The sequence below is a fragment of the Heterodontus francisci genome, chromosome 5 (assembly GCF_036365525.1).
Source record: "Heterodontus francisci isolate sHetFra1 chromosome 5, sHetFra1.hap1, whole genome shotgun sequence".
NCBI classification, from domain to species: domain Eukaryota; kingdom Metazoa; phylum Chordata; class Chondrichthyes; order Heterodontiformes; family Heterodontidae; genus Heterodontus; species Heterodontus francisci.
The window spans coordinates 188126896-188142169 of record NC_090375.1 but is presented as its reverse complement, the minus strand read 5'-3'; the positions used below and the strand labels follow the sequence as shown (position 1 = coordinate 188142169).

The 15274-nt window shown below is 41.1% G+C and overlaps 1 long non-coding RNA gene across 4 annotated transcripts in view; it reads right to left on the bottom strand.

Annotated features, from left to right (window-relative positions):
- The window catches only part of LOC137370191 (uncharacterized), a 190620-nt gene that overhangs the window by 86590 nt on the left and 88756 nt on the right, over positions 1-15274 (bottom strand). The gene's annotated exons all lie outside the window — the stretch shown is intronic.

The window sequence follows — 15274 nt, the reverse complement described above, 5'->3', positions numbered from 1 at the left end:
GTCACCCCACCTTGAACAAAGATAAGTGCTTGTTTAATGAAAGCAGAATTGAATTCTTCGGTCCTGTGTTCAGTGGTGAAGGAGGATCACCAGATCCACTGAAAGTTGAAGACATTGCAAACGCTGCAGATCCTACAAACGTGCAAGAAGTCTGGAGTCTGCTCGGACTGCAGTTGCTTCATTCCTGATCTCGCTATGCTATCTGTCCCCCTATGCAATCTGACATAAGAAACCACCAAGTGGGAATGGACTAAATCACACAAACAGGCAGTACACAACATCAAACAATGTTTATCAGCAAGTTGCACAAATGACTATTTCGACCCTGAGAAAACCACCCAGCTAGTTGTGGCTGTACACCTGGTTGGCTTAGGTACAGTTCTCGTACAGAAAGTCAAGACAGGTCATCAATCGTTGTGATGACAAGCAGATCATTAATGCCTGTAGAGTAATGTTATTCATAAACAGACAGAGAAGCACTCTCCATCACATGGGGTATTTTACACTTTCATCTCTACTTATAGGGAAGCGAGTTTAAAGTAATAACCGATCATTGACCACTAGTGAGCTTGTTAACAATTCACATAGCAAACCACCCACTCGAATAGAACATTGGATACCCAAACTACAAGAGTATGAGCTCCATGTTGAGTATCAGCCAGGCAAGCTCAACCCAGCGGATTACTTTTTGCAACATCCGTTGCTAACAGTCAGTCCTATTAGTTCTGAGGTTTAATGTTCCTGAACAATATCTTAACTATACAAGCATAAATGCGGTGCCAAAGTCAATAAAACTATCTGACATCAAAGCAGCTACAAAACAAGGGGAGGCTTTGCGATTATGTCTGAAGGCTATAGAATCACAAAACTGGAAAGATGTGATTGAGAGAGCATCTGCAAACAAAATCGCTCACACACTACAAGGAATTCACAATGTTCGAAATTACAACCACGTATGATCTTGTGTTATGCAACAACTGCATTGTCATTCCATACTCATTGAGGGAATGCGGAAAATAAAAGTTCATGGTGTATGGGGTAACATATTGGCATGGATAGATGATTGGCTAGCTAACAGGAAACAAAGAGTAGGCATAAATGTGACATTTTCTGGTTGGCAAGATGTAACAAGTGGTGTGCCACAGGGATCAGTGCTGGGTCCTCAACTGTTTTACAATTTATATTAGTGACTTGAATGAAGGGACCAAAGGTATGGTTGCTAAATTTACTAATGACACAAAGATAGGTGGGAACGTAAGTTGTGAAGAGGACATAAGGAGGTTACAAAGGAATATAGATAGGTTAAGTGAAATTGTCAATTTTGGCAAGAAGAATAAAAAAGAAGCATATTATTTAAATGGTGAGAGATTGCAGAGCTCTGTGATGTAAAGGGAGCTGGATGTCCTAGTGCATGAATCGCAAAAGGTTAGTATGCAGGTACAGCAAGTAATTAGGAAAGCTAATAGAATGTTATCGTTTATTGTGAGGGGAATTGAATACAAAAGTAGGGAGGGTATGCTACAGGGCATTGGTGAGACCACATCTGGAGTACTACGTACAGTACTGGTCATCTTATTTGAGGAAGGACGTAAATGCGTTGGAAGCAGTTCAAAGAAAGTTTACTAGACTATTACCTGGAATGGGCGGGCTGTCTTATGAGGAAAGGTTGGACAGGTTAGGCTTGTATCCACTGGAGTTTAGGAGAGTAAGAGGTGACTTGATTGAAACATACTAGATCCTGAGGGGTCTTGACGGGGTGAATGTGGAAAGGATGTTTCCTCTTGTGCGAGAATCTAGAGCTAGGGGTCACGTTTTCAAAATAAGGGGGCCCACTTAAGACGGAGATGAGGAGAAATTTTTTCTCTCAGAGGGTCATAAGCCTTTGGAACTCTCTTCCTCAAGAGGCGGTGGAAGCAGAGTATTTGAATATTTTTAAGGCAAAGGTAGATAGATTCTTGAAAAGCGAGGGGGTGAAAGGTTATCGGAGGTAGGCAGGAATGTGGAGTTGAGATTACAATCAGATCAGCCATGATCTTGTTAAATGACAGAGCAGGCTCGAGAAGCCAAGTGACCTACTCCTGCTCCTAACTCGTCTGATCATATGTGTTGTCGATATAGCACATGAAGGACACCAGAGAATTGTCAAAACCAAACAACTCCTTATCGAAAAGTTAACCGCATGGTAGAGCACAAAGTCAATCAGTGTTTGCCATGTCAAGCAACCACAATGTCAAATCTTCATGATCCTCTCAAGATGTCTGAACAAGTCAAGAGATTTATGCAAACCTTGAAAAAAGTGATAAGTACTGTTATGACTGACCGCTCAAGGCAAAGCCCCCAGTCAAAATATATGATTCTGACTGCAGTGGGAGAAATGCACTGTCAATTCAGTCCCGTCCCTCCACAGATCGCCTAACATATCACTTTAAATTTTCCAAATTGAAGAAAACCACAGCCAAACTGAACCATCTATTAACCCCCGGATGAGGTGAACCAAACCAGGTGTCTTTAGAATAACAAATTAACTGTTTAATTAGAAAAACTAAATTCTTAAACACTACTAAGATATAAACAACATTTAAAAAAAAAGTAAATACAATAAAGTATGTGCTGATTTATGCTCCTGCCAAAGTGGAATCTTCCAAAGTGGAATAGTCCAAGGTTGCTTGAAGCCTCACAGCCATCCGATGGAAATAAAAAAAAAGTCCAACTTCTGAAGCTTCAACTCCTCATCCATCCAGCGATGACCATCGTAGATCAACCACTCACAAACACTTTTCAATTAATCAATTTGGCTTTAGAATCTGTGAGGGATAAAAGATTGTCACAATCTAACTTCCCTTCCTTCTGTTTAAATTTTCAGAGATCTCTGTTCCATTCATGCTGGTCAAGCTTTCTGTCTGTGTATGTCAAAAGCCAGTTTTTCAAAAATGAATTGCAACAATGTACGTTTAACCTCAGTCTGAGTGGCTGTATCCAAGACAACCACAATGAACATTTGAAGCTGGCTGGTTGTTCAATTCTGTATGGTTGTATCCAACGGCAACCAGAATGCACCTTCTCTAACTCCTGCTAACTCCTGAGGCTGGCTGGTTCTTAAAGCAAAACTGATCCTTTGCTGATTTAAAGACACATTGCATACTTCCTGAAAAGAAAACACCAGGATCATAACAGTACAGATACAGCTGGGAATAAGTCATGGAAGCAAGAGCTGTATCACTTTCTTCATAATTAGAGTGACTGCTCACTCCAACTACTGGAAAACCTCCAGCTACACTCATCTTTGCACATCCTATGTGCATATGTCTACCTGAGCTACCCTGCAGAGCTAATGACCAACATGTACACGAATGCAATCAAGATTAGAAATATTGAATGAAAGTACATGCAAAGCGAAACATGAAATTTAGAGCTGTGCCGATTAAGCTGGGAGATAAAGTACTTGTGAAACATGATGGTCATATTGGAAACCAAACAACTCCTTATGACATCCATTCATTTGTAGAGACCAACACAAAAGGATCAATGGTCACTGCTAAGCACAGTTCACAAATGATCACAAGAAAAGCGTCAATCTTCAAAGCACTGAAAACACCACTCACAAGCATTGAATCCAATTCCAACATTGATACCTCAGATGAAAAACATGAGTCAAATGAGACTGCACCTAATGTCAAGACGATATCCTATTCATGAGAGACAATGCTGACCATACCTAAGTGACTATGTTATGAAATGATCTGTATATGTTTAAGTTACTATTTACATTTTTAGAAACAAACCATTGAAACATGCTATGTCTCTCATTTACTAAAAAGGGGAGGGATGTGGTGTTGTAGTGTTTGAAATTGCAATTGCATTGTACATTGTGTACTCTAAAGGCTGCTGTAGAAGACACATGAAACAGCATGTGAAACTAAGACAGAATGAAAGGAGAAGCCTTCATGTTCAGCTGCTGTAATCTTTGTCTCTCTGTCTTTGCCTCATATCCTATACCAAGCTCGGCTAAACCTCATTCAAGTCTCGAGGACATCACACTGCCATCTTCAAAGATGCCAATCAATCTCCAGGTCTCTCTGTTCCTGCACCCCAATTAAAATTGCACCATTTAATTTATATTGACTGTCCACAATCTTCCTTCCAAAATGCACACTTCATCCTGAGTGTCTTCTCATTAGCTGGGACACAAACTCCATTAATGCTAGAACTGATGTCGGCACTCAATTCTTCTCCCATCATTGGCGGCCATATCTTCATCTACCTAGGCCCTAAACTCTGGAATTCCCTCCCTAAACCTCTCCACCTACCTCTACCTCTTTTCTCCTCTAAGACACTCCTTAAAACCTACCTCGTTGACCACGTTTTTGGTCACCTGTTCTAATATCTTCTTATGTTGACTTGGTATCAAATTTTGTTTGATAATTAATCCTATGATGCACCCTGGGACACTGAACTATGTTACAGGTGCTATATAAATGCAAGTTGTTGTTAGGCTCTGTGTCTGAACAAACTCATGTTGAAGTTCGGAGATTGGTTAAATGTCTTCATGAATGTTCAGTGATGTGCTATTTTCTGAATGACTAAAATCCCAATGGATGTTTAATTTCTCTCCTTTTCATTCATATTTTCTTTAGAAAGCTGCCCTACTACCATTGCAACAGCCAATAATAATTCAAAGGTATCAGCCCTAAGGCATAACTTTTAGCTTCTTTATGCAAGAATTATTACAACTTTGAGAAATCCTCTCCAACTAATCTTTTATGTTCAGTGTAACGATGGCTTATCAAGGTTTTTTTGTGGATTCATGTATCTTAAGTACTGTATTTAAAATATGAATTAAGGCAATATTATTGAAGATGTTAATGTCTTTAATTTTAATTAGATATTTTAGCTAATTGAAAGTCAATACGTAACAAAATATTGATGATTCAGGAAGTACTGCAAATGAGCAAATGCGAAAATAGTGCTTATGGAGTATTATTAGTAAGGGCTACTTGGGTAGCTCTTTCAAAGAGCTGGTATAGGCATGATGGGCCAAATGGCCTCCTTCTGTGCTGCACCATTCTATGATTCCATGTCAGCAGTGGAAAATAGAACACACTCCCTATTTGCATCAGGCTGTCAACACAAACATTCCAAGTCAAGTAGAACATAACCACAAATAAGGTCTCCCCATCACGCTATATGATTAAGGATCACCATTAGTTTATTGTGGTGAACTAAACCATTTCCTGCATTCTGGTATGTTATTGACATTTTAGGGACCATATCCTGGAATTCTAAGGGTGAATTTTAACTGGGATTGGGCTTGGCTAGCCTAGCGAGCACCAAACCCCTCCAAAACATGGCAGCATGGTGCCCAGGCAATTTTAACTCCCAGGCTTCATCTGCATTCCACTGGTGGGGGCGGAGGCTCCGATGGCAGGCACCTGCCAGCCAGGGTGCTGGGAGGGCTTACCGGGAGAGAGGAGAGTGATGGGGAGGAGGGAGACTGCAACTTTCCATATGTGACCTAGAAAAAGCATTCCTATTACTCCTGACCCCAGAAGAATTTTTTTTTCAAAAACCTTACCTCAAACGGCCTCCTCTGGTCCAAGATCTGCTTTATGACTCTCTTTACTTAGCAGAAACCCACAAAAGTTTCCCCACTCAGGCCAGAGTTAAAACTGCAGTCAGAACCTGATGACATCATCAGACTCCAATCTGTATATTTACAGAAGGACCCGACTGGCTTCGCCTTTGGTGTCTCCTGAGAAAAGCAGGTTAAATTTGAAGGTAGCAGGATCCAGGCAGGATGTGGATAAATAAATCACCCATTCAATTTTAACTGCCCACCCATCTGGTTTCTGCCCCTTCTGTGAAAACAGAAACTCAATAGCCTTGCCATTGCTAGATGGCATGACGTGTAGTGAAATTGTAAACCCTGTGGGGCACCGCTACCCACTTACAACTACACTGAGAAACAGCTCATAACTCCTACTCTGATTCTCCCTTCTAATCAGTTTTAAATACAATTTGCTACCAGGCCACCTCCCCCTCCTAATTCCATCCCCTCAATATTCCCCAGTATTCCCCTGTGTGGCACCTTGTCAAAATTTTTCTGAAAGTTCACGTACACCACATCCGCCACATTCCCGATCCACCATATCTGTTACTTACTCAGCAATTTGGCACATTTCTGTTGTGGATCAGCTTTCAGAGTGGTCACTGGTAACTCAAACACAATTCCACATCCACTAATTTACAGACATGCAGTTGTTTAAAAATCAGCAGTACAATTGTTCATTTCCTGGGCTTGTAGCTTTCTGATATCAAGTAATGGTCTGTAGGCCAGCAATGCCATTTTAATTGAGCACCCAGTGAGCCTCTGAGTCACAAGGTTCCGGGTTTAAGTCCTACTCCAGGGTTTGAGCACAAAAAATCAAGGCTGACACTCCAGTGCAGTACTGATGGACTGCTGCACTGTCGGAGGTGCCATCTTTTGGATGAGACATTAAACCGAGGCCCCACCTGCCTGCTCGGGTGGATGTAGAACTCAGTGTGCCCACGGCCAGAAAAATAATAATAGCCTTCAGTAACCATTTACTTTTGGCACCAGTGGCCTATGACGACACCGGAAAGCAACATATTTTGCCGTGATAACCAGTGGCTCCACCTTTAAATGACAGCATTCCCACTGATATTGGAGCTGACGGTTGTGATAGCACAACAATATTCATTCAGCATAAAGTGTAATGGTAACAGTAAAAGCAATCTGTTTCTAGATAGAAAATCAAATTTGTAGGGAGTGAGTTTCTGTAGGGGTTCTCTTCCAGGTCCACTCTAATTTTGGCATTACAGCCATGGAGGTGCAGAACAATGACATAATCCAGCCCAATTGTCTCCACAGAAAGGTTTCTTTGAACAAGCACTATTGCCCAGACCACACAGACAGGTGATGGCAGGAAGGACGGGTCCCCAAAGCGAGCCCTTAAGGTACTGACAAAGTTATCTGAAATGCCTCCTCTGATCCTCCTCCTCCATAAGTTTCAACTGAAAGGGATAGCCAGAGGAATATCCACAGCTCCTCTATTGGTAGTGTATCACGAAAGATAACTGGGGAAACTGGTAGAGATTGCGAAGGGACTGAGGGGGATTCCAACTTTAAGAAGCTATCAATAAGTTTCATTCTTCCCAAATAGCAAAGCAGTTTAAGAGGCTTTCAGGTAAGAAGCAAAGCAACATTGAAACAGGCGCAAACAAGCTCAGAACCTACAACCAGCAATTCAGACCCCTGGCTCAGTGGGTAGCACTCTTGCCTGAGTCACAAGTTTCCAGGTTTAAGTTCCACTCCAGGACTTGAGCACAAAAATCAAGGCTGACACTCCAGTGCAGTAACTGAGGGAGTGCTGCACTGTCGAAGGCGCCGTCTTTTGGATGAGATGTTAAACCGAGGCCCCATCTGCTTGCTTGGGTGGATGTCAAAGATCCCATGGGACTATTTCGAAGAGCAGGGAAGTTGTCCCTGGTGGCCTGGTCAATATTTATCCCTCAATCAACATCACAAAAACAGATTATCTGGCTATTACCACATAGCTGTTTGTGGGAGCTTGATGTGCGTATACTGGCAGCTGTGTTTCCTATATTACAACAGTGACTGCACTTCAAAAAGTACTTCATCGGCTGTAAAGCACTTTGAGATGTCCAGTGGTCACAAAAGAAGCTATATCAATGCAAGTCTTTTTTTTCTTCAAGATGAAGAACCAACAAATAGGAAGGACATCCCTTACGTGAGTGCCTGTTTCATACAGACCCCGAGTGTACAAGGTATGGTTTAGGCACTCCAGCAACATTAACGGCAATGCCTGAATTTTCATCAAACTTAGGCTCTTAATGAGCCGGGAGGTACAGAGGCTGTAAGCTCTAGAAGGCACTTCTGGTCACATCATGGCATGCGCTGTGCATTCAGAAGGCCTCAACCTTATAAAAACAGGGCTCTGCCACCCAATACACAGCTGTGCCCCAGCATCAAAAGGCACATCATTGGGCCCTATCATTACAATGACACCTTAATAAAATAATTTTTCCTTTAACTCTGCATGGAATTCTGTCATTAAGCAGGAGTGAAAATACTAATCTTTTTGTTCATTCCTGACAAGCTGCAAAAACCATACTGACAAGAGCTTTACTCCCCCTTAATATTAACAGAAAGTTTACTGCACTAAATTATCTCATCGTTGCAAACCAGGAATAATGATATATAGTCTAGATTAATAAAAAAAAGTATTCAATAAAATATGCCCTCCTTCTTTTATTAGTAAAGAGATATTAACAATTATATGCTAACCAGAATGTCACACTAATACTGGTATTTATGTCTCTGCTGTGAACTTGTGGCAGATATAAAAAACATTATTGTACATTAATGAAACAACCTCAAAATACCTCACCGATCTATTCATTAAACCATTACATTGGGAATGCCAAATTTAGGATCAACAGTAATCAGCAGACAGTTTCCCTTTTCCTTAAGCGCATTATCTGTAAAATGTGAATGGTAGGCAATGGAATTATTGTGCTGCTCAGAGTAGCAGCTTCTATTTAAAAGCCAAGTTTTTTTTTAATGAATTTAATTTGCTACAAAATTAATTCGAGTTGAACTTCTTGCACACATGCATATGATGTAGACAGGACTTGAAACAATTGCATCCTGTATAGAAACTGCAGTGTTCTGGGTTCAAATGAACTACACTGAGTTAGGACCTGGTATAGATACAGTCAGTTGGCAACACAACCTTGCTTCTTTATAGCAACGGAAAAAAGATTAAAATTGTAACATTTGATTGAGCCCTTAATATCCTGGACTAAAGAAGTCTTTTGCATCAGAATTGTTCTTCGTTTCCCCACTTCTTGTTGTGATTTAGATTTAGAGATACAGCACTGAAACAGGCCCTTCGGCCCACCGAGTCTGTGCCGACCATTAACCACCCATTTATACTAATCCTACACTAATCCCATATTTCTACCACATCCTCACCTGTCCCTATATTCCCCTACCACCTACCTATACTAGGGGCAATTTATAATGGCCAATTTACCTATCAACCTGCAAGTCTTTTGGCTGTGGGAGGAAACCAGAGCACCCGGAGGAAACCCACGCAGACACAGGGAGAACTTGCAAACTCCACACAGGCAGGACCCAGAATTGAACCCGGGTCGCTGGAGCTGTGAGGCTGCGGTGCTAACCACTGCGCCACTGTGCCGCCCACTGTTGTCTTCATACATTCCCTGCTCAAGGCCTATTCATTAAGACACTATGTTTTCTGACCTAGATGTTAACTTGTATCTTTGGTGGTTCCTGTTCCACATGCCTTAGGAGTTATCAAAAAAAATGCTTTAACCTTTGCTGCTGTTTTCCCCTCTCTTGGGCTGGAAGGATACAAAACCCATAATTAACAACTTCATACTGTAATATTTTCACTCTGCTGTCCCAGTACAGCGTCAGGAACAAGCTGGGCACAGATTAGATTATCAAGTATCATGAAAGTGTCTGCAACTTCAAAGGGCTGCAGAGCAAAGGAAACCATAGTTTATCAGGACTGTAACTATGCCATGCTTATCTTTCATGTCACTCAGATGTACAGCAGTATGGGGATAACTCAGGGTCTGCCATGAAAGCAGGAGCTGAAACTACTGGCTGATGGAAAATATAAAAGCAGCATTTTGCTTGGAACGTAAATCATTAGTTTTGGGTCAGATATTGACAGTGAACAGACTCTCAAGTGTGCTAACTGCAAATCGTGCAATTCAATATGTGTATGCATCTATGCACTGTGAGCATCGTATTGATAAGAAACACAAAATGGTCCTTTTTTTGAAAGATGTTTTCACTAGGTCAACAGATTGTTAATAGTCTGTCAAAGAATGATGTATTGATTGTCAGTAAAACTCTGAGATGTTTGTCCTCAATTATTCCCACCAGCACACTGCCAGAAAGTTGACTCAGAAAAATGGCTTTACAGTGAGAAGATAAACAATGATCCTTCAGAACAAAACACTTGCCAGTGACATCATTTCCTCCAGGGGTGCAACGTATCTGTCTATAGAATTATGCATTTTGTGTTTGGTACGTGTCCAATGCACTCATACAGTGTGAAACACTTTGTTTGGTTCAAATTTCCCATTAAATTGATGCAGAGTCCTTGTTCAAGAAGGAGAGAAGGATCCCACTCCCATGCACATTTTTCACTCCCACGACTTTCCATGCATTATTTAGATTTGTTGCACACTTGCCTTTAAAATATGGAAGAGTCTATTTCAACATAAGAGTAAACTGACTTTAAATTTAGAACTAGGCCGTTCGGGTGTTACAGACAGAATTGAGAGAAAACCAAAACCCCAGTTCTTTTTCCCTTTTCTGTCTGTAAGCAATGTGTTTTTGAAAAGGAAGGTATGTGTGTTTCTTAATCCCTGAGTGTATGGCCAATTTGAATAACCAGCAGCACGTTTTTTGTGGGTTTAAATAAAGAGGATTATTTTTATTTGCACGTTCAATCCGAAAGTCTAACGTCATGTCACTCACTCACCATTCACACACACATACACACACGAGAAAGAAAGCCATTGAAAGGATAGTGCACTTTAACAAATTACAAGCAAAGGAATAGCTCATAAGTCATGTGTTTTAGCTCGTCTTGGGGAAAAGGCATGCGTTGTGGGCCCAGTGAAGAAGGCATTTTCACTAGCTCCCGAAGTGTAGTTAGGTGGATTTGATAGCCGGAGTCGTATATCAAAGGCGCTGCAGGATTCTCTCAAAGATGTGGATTTTCAGCAGGCCACGAAGTTAGTTGCTTGTAGACTTATAACTATGAGGTTGGTTTTCTCTACTGGTGGACTTAAAAAGGAACAGGTTCGGAGACTCTAAAATGTTACAATCTCCAATTCTTTAAGGCACGATGGTACTACCTGGTCTACCTTCTGCTTTTGCTGCAGTCTTATTTTAAAGATTTTTAAAAGGAGACCAACATGGCTAACCCACCATGTGACTTCACACAGATCCTTTTCCAAATATGGTGGGGGTCTAGGTTAATTAGCCTCATCCTGCTTATTGTTCTAAGACATTCATCCTGAAGGTGGTTAAAACCTTCTTTGTTTCAGGAGAAACCCATTCAATTCAGGAATGTCTCCCTATGGTTTCAGGATGGGCGTTGATGACACCTCTTAGCCTGAAAGGTATTCTTTGGTCCTTTCATTGAGTCAGTTGTTGAATACACAAGCCAAGGTCATTTGCCACCCATGTCCACTTTTAACGTCCATTGTGGTTCATTTAAAACAAAAGGAAAATGCATTTCCAGAAGTTGTTATGCTGAATATGGTTCATGTTTAAAGTTATGAATAGGACATGCCTGTACTGGCCATGACAGGGGTGACATAGTGGAAATCTGGAACTCTCTTCCCCCAAGTTGAGGTTGTGGATCCACTAAAAATTACAAAACTAAGATTGATAGACTTTTGTTGGTTAAGGGTATTATGGGTTACGAAATGAAGGCGGGTAAATGAAGTTAGGATACAGATCAGCCATGTCCTCAATTGAATGGGAGAACAGGCTCAAGGGGCTGAGCGGCCTACTTCTGTTCCTATATTGCCTGTAGAATTCAATAAATGGACAGGGTGTGAGAAAGTGATTGACCAAATTTTCCCGCAATAGTTTTCTCCTGATGGTACGATTCAAGAGCGTCAGCAGCTCTCCAATGCTTCACCCAAGTAATTACTTTTCATGTGTGAACCTTAACCAAGAGTTTAGGCTATTCAACCAAGAGAGGGGAAACACGCCAGCCTGGTTATTTAATCTCCAGCTAAAGTTTACACACACAACAGTGATTGCGAAATACAATCAACAGCATGAAGCCTGGCTGTGACAATAAGGCCAATTGTTGTTTACCTGTCACTACTCACACCTGAGATCAACAAGCTCAGCTCAGATCGGGATTAAATCTAAAGTTTTCCTGAGGTGCGTTGTTCTTAACCACACAAGGGCAGTACACTCCAGTGCAGTACTGAGGGAGTGCTCTACTGTTGGAGGTGCCATCTTTTGGATGAGACCTTAAGATGAATGTTCGAACCAGTGCCCTACCCAATATTTATCCCTCAACAAACGTCACTAAAAATCAGATTGTATCACATTACTGTTTGTGGGATGTTGCTGCGTGTAAACTGACTGCTGTGTTTCCTACATTGCAAAAGTGACTACATTTGAAAAGCACTTAATTGGCTATGGGACATCCTGAGATCGTGGAAGGCATTATATAAATGCAAGTCTTTCTTTACACTTTCTAAGTCAGGGGTGGGAGGAGGGTTAGTACAGAGATACCTTTGTATTTTGGGAGAGAAAAGGAAGGCAACTGATAGGTAAGAATTTCTGTGCATGTTCAGTAGCAGCTAGCTGTTTAACATGTAATGCATTTTTCAATTATATATATCACCTTCAGCAAATTCTCTGAAACAAATGTTTTACATAAAGATAGATTTTGTAAGTTTTTTTAAGCTCTTTATTCAGGGGATGTGGGCATGGCTGGCAAGGCCAGCATTTATTGCCCATCCTTAATTGTCCTTGAGAAGTAGGTGATGAACTGCCTTCTTGAACCACTGCAGTCCCCTTAGTGAAAGCACTTCCATAGTGCTGTTCGGTTGGGAGTTCGAGGATTTTGACCCAGGGACAATGAAGGAATGGTGATATATTTCCAAGTTAGGGTGATGTGTATGTTGGAGGGGGACTTGGAGGTGGTGGTGTTCCCCTGTGCCTACTGCCCTTGTCCTTCTAGGTGGTTGAGATCACGGGTTTGGGAGATGCTGTCAAAGAAGCCTTGGCAAGTTCCTGCAGTGCAACTTGTAGATGGTACACACTGCAACCAAGTTGAATGGGTAGTGGAGTGAGTTAATGCTTAAGGTGGTGGAATAGTTTGGCTCTTAAGGTGAATTTAAAATCCATTTGTTAGAAGATATAAGGGAGGGGATGATGTTGAAAGAAATCTGGAAATCCCAGTCGACTCAATATTCAATATGGCCAAACAGCACAGAGCAGCGATCAACAAGGTCAATAGAAAGTTGAACTATGTCGCCAAAACAGTGAAATACAAATGAAAGGAATTCATTATTAAACTGTACAGGACTCTGGTCAGACTGCACCTTGAGAACTGTTCCCACTTCAAGGGAGACACTCTAGTTTTGGAGGCAATGCAGAGACAAACTGGAAGACTGATCCCTAGTATCAAAGATTTGAGTTAGGAGTAAAGACTAGGGTTTTATCAGCCTTCAAAGATGCCATCTTAGAGGTGACTTTTGAGGTAAATAAGATAGCAAATAGCATGGAAAAGGTGGATGAGGAAAATGAATGTAAGCTAAATTGTAAAAGTGGGGCAAGGGATGCAGATTAAAAGGAAAATTTTGGACTGCTATCAGGCAGCTCTTCAAACACGTGGAATGGACTTCCAGTTAGACTAGTTGAGGCGAAAACCATTCAAGAAATAATTGGACGCTGCAACAGGTACACTTTCAGCTTTTTCTGGATGGTTGAACTAAGATTGGCTAAATGGCCTTTCTCATCCATACCGAATTTGTGGGAAAGTTTTTGTGATAAACTTGGTAAATATAGATCAGTTAGTCCAATGTCAGTTGTGGGTGAAGTCTTAGAATATATATTTGAAGGTCGAATTAGTGAGCATTTAGAAAGGCATGGGTTAAGCAAGAATAGCCAATATGAATTTGTTAATGACAGGTTGTGGTCGACAAAGCAAAGAGGCTTGTCAGAAAAATTCAAGTGTATACTACAAGAAGAAACATAGTACTATGAAGATAAAGTTAGTAGATGAACAAGAAACAAAGAATTAGGATAAATATATATTGCTCGGACTGGAGAAGGCTTGAAAGTGGTCTACCGCAGGGGTCAACTGTGAGTCCACTATTATTCTCGATATATGAGTGAACAGGGTATGGGTAATAAGACAGATCTTGGCCCAGAATGCTGGGTACATGCTCACAACTCACTACCCATGTTGCAAGCCTAGGACTAGCATAGTGGCATGCTCAGCAATAAGGCAATGCAGAACATGACTGTGCCCCTGAAGAACACATTTACTGGAAACACCCATTGTTTAAGGCTCCCTACCCGGCAGGCAAATGAAAAATATGCAAGGGTTCAGGGCTCAGTGTTACAGACTGAAAGCAGTGCAATTAAAGAAAGTAATAAAGAACATACATTTATATAGCACCTTTTACAACCTGAGGATGTCCCAAAGTGGCGTGAGGTGGTTTACAAGAGAATACTGGAAAGAGATGTCATGAGCATTAAACACTTTACTATTTCTCTACACACAATAATACCCAAATCACATAGTATGCTATTAATTCACGGGTGGAGTAAAGAATATTCATGTTTTGTATCTTCAAATTAATGTAATATTAATCCCCTAATGGAATCTTCATTTTTTAGCAATGTGATTAATGGAAATTACTCAAAATGTATTCTGCAATGCCTAAGGCATGGAACTGAAGATAACTACAGTGAAAATACCATATCCTGAATTTTGCCTTTCTTGGATGTTAGAGAGCTCTATAATTACACAGAATTTACAGCACAGCAACAGGTTATTTGGCCCAAGTGGCTCTGTGCCACCTCTCACCCCATGTCATCTAGCCCTATCTGCATAACTTTCTATTCCTTTCTCCCTCATGTACTTATCTAGCAACTCCTTAAAGGCATTAATGCTATTTGCTTCAGCTACTCCGGGTGATTGCAAGTTCCACATTCTAACCACTCTCTGAGTAAAGAAGTAGAATCCTAGAATCATAGAAAGAGGCCATTCACCCCATCGTGTCTATGCCAACTCTCTGCAAGCGCAACACTGCTAGTCCTACTCCCCTGCCCATTTCCCTGTAGCCCTGCCAATTTTTTCTCTCCAGGTGCTTATCCAATTCCATTTTGAAAACCATGATTAAATCTGCCTCCATCACACTCAGTGTATTCCAGATCCTAACCACTCGCTGCATTAAAAAAATTCTTCCTCATGTCGCCGTTGCTTCTTTTGCCAATCACCTTAAATCGGTGCCTTCTGGTTTTCGAACCTTCCACCAAAGGGGACAATTTCTCCCTATCTACTCTGTCTAGACCCCTCATGCTTTTGAATGTGGTAACGTCTCATGTAATGCTTTGCCCCATTAAGTTGAAGTGGATAATCAGGAATGAGGGACAATGGAGGTTCAACTGTGTTTTGCATACAATATTATGCATTTGTGTAAC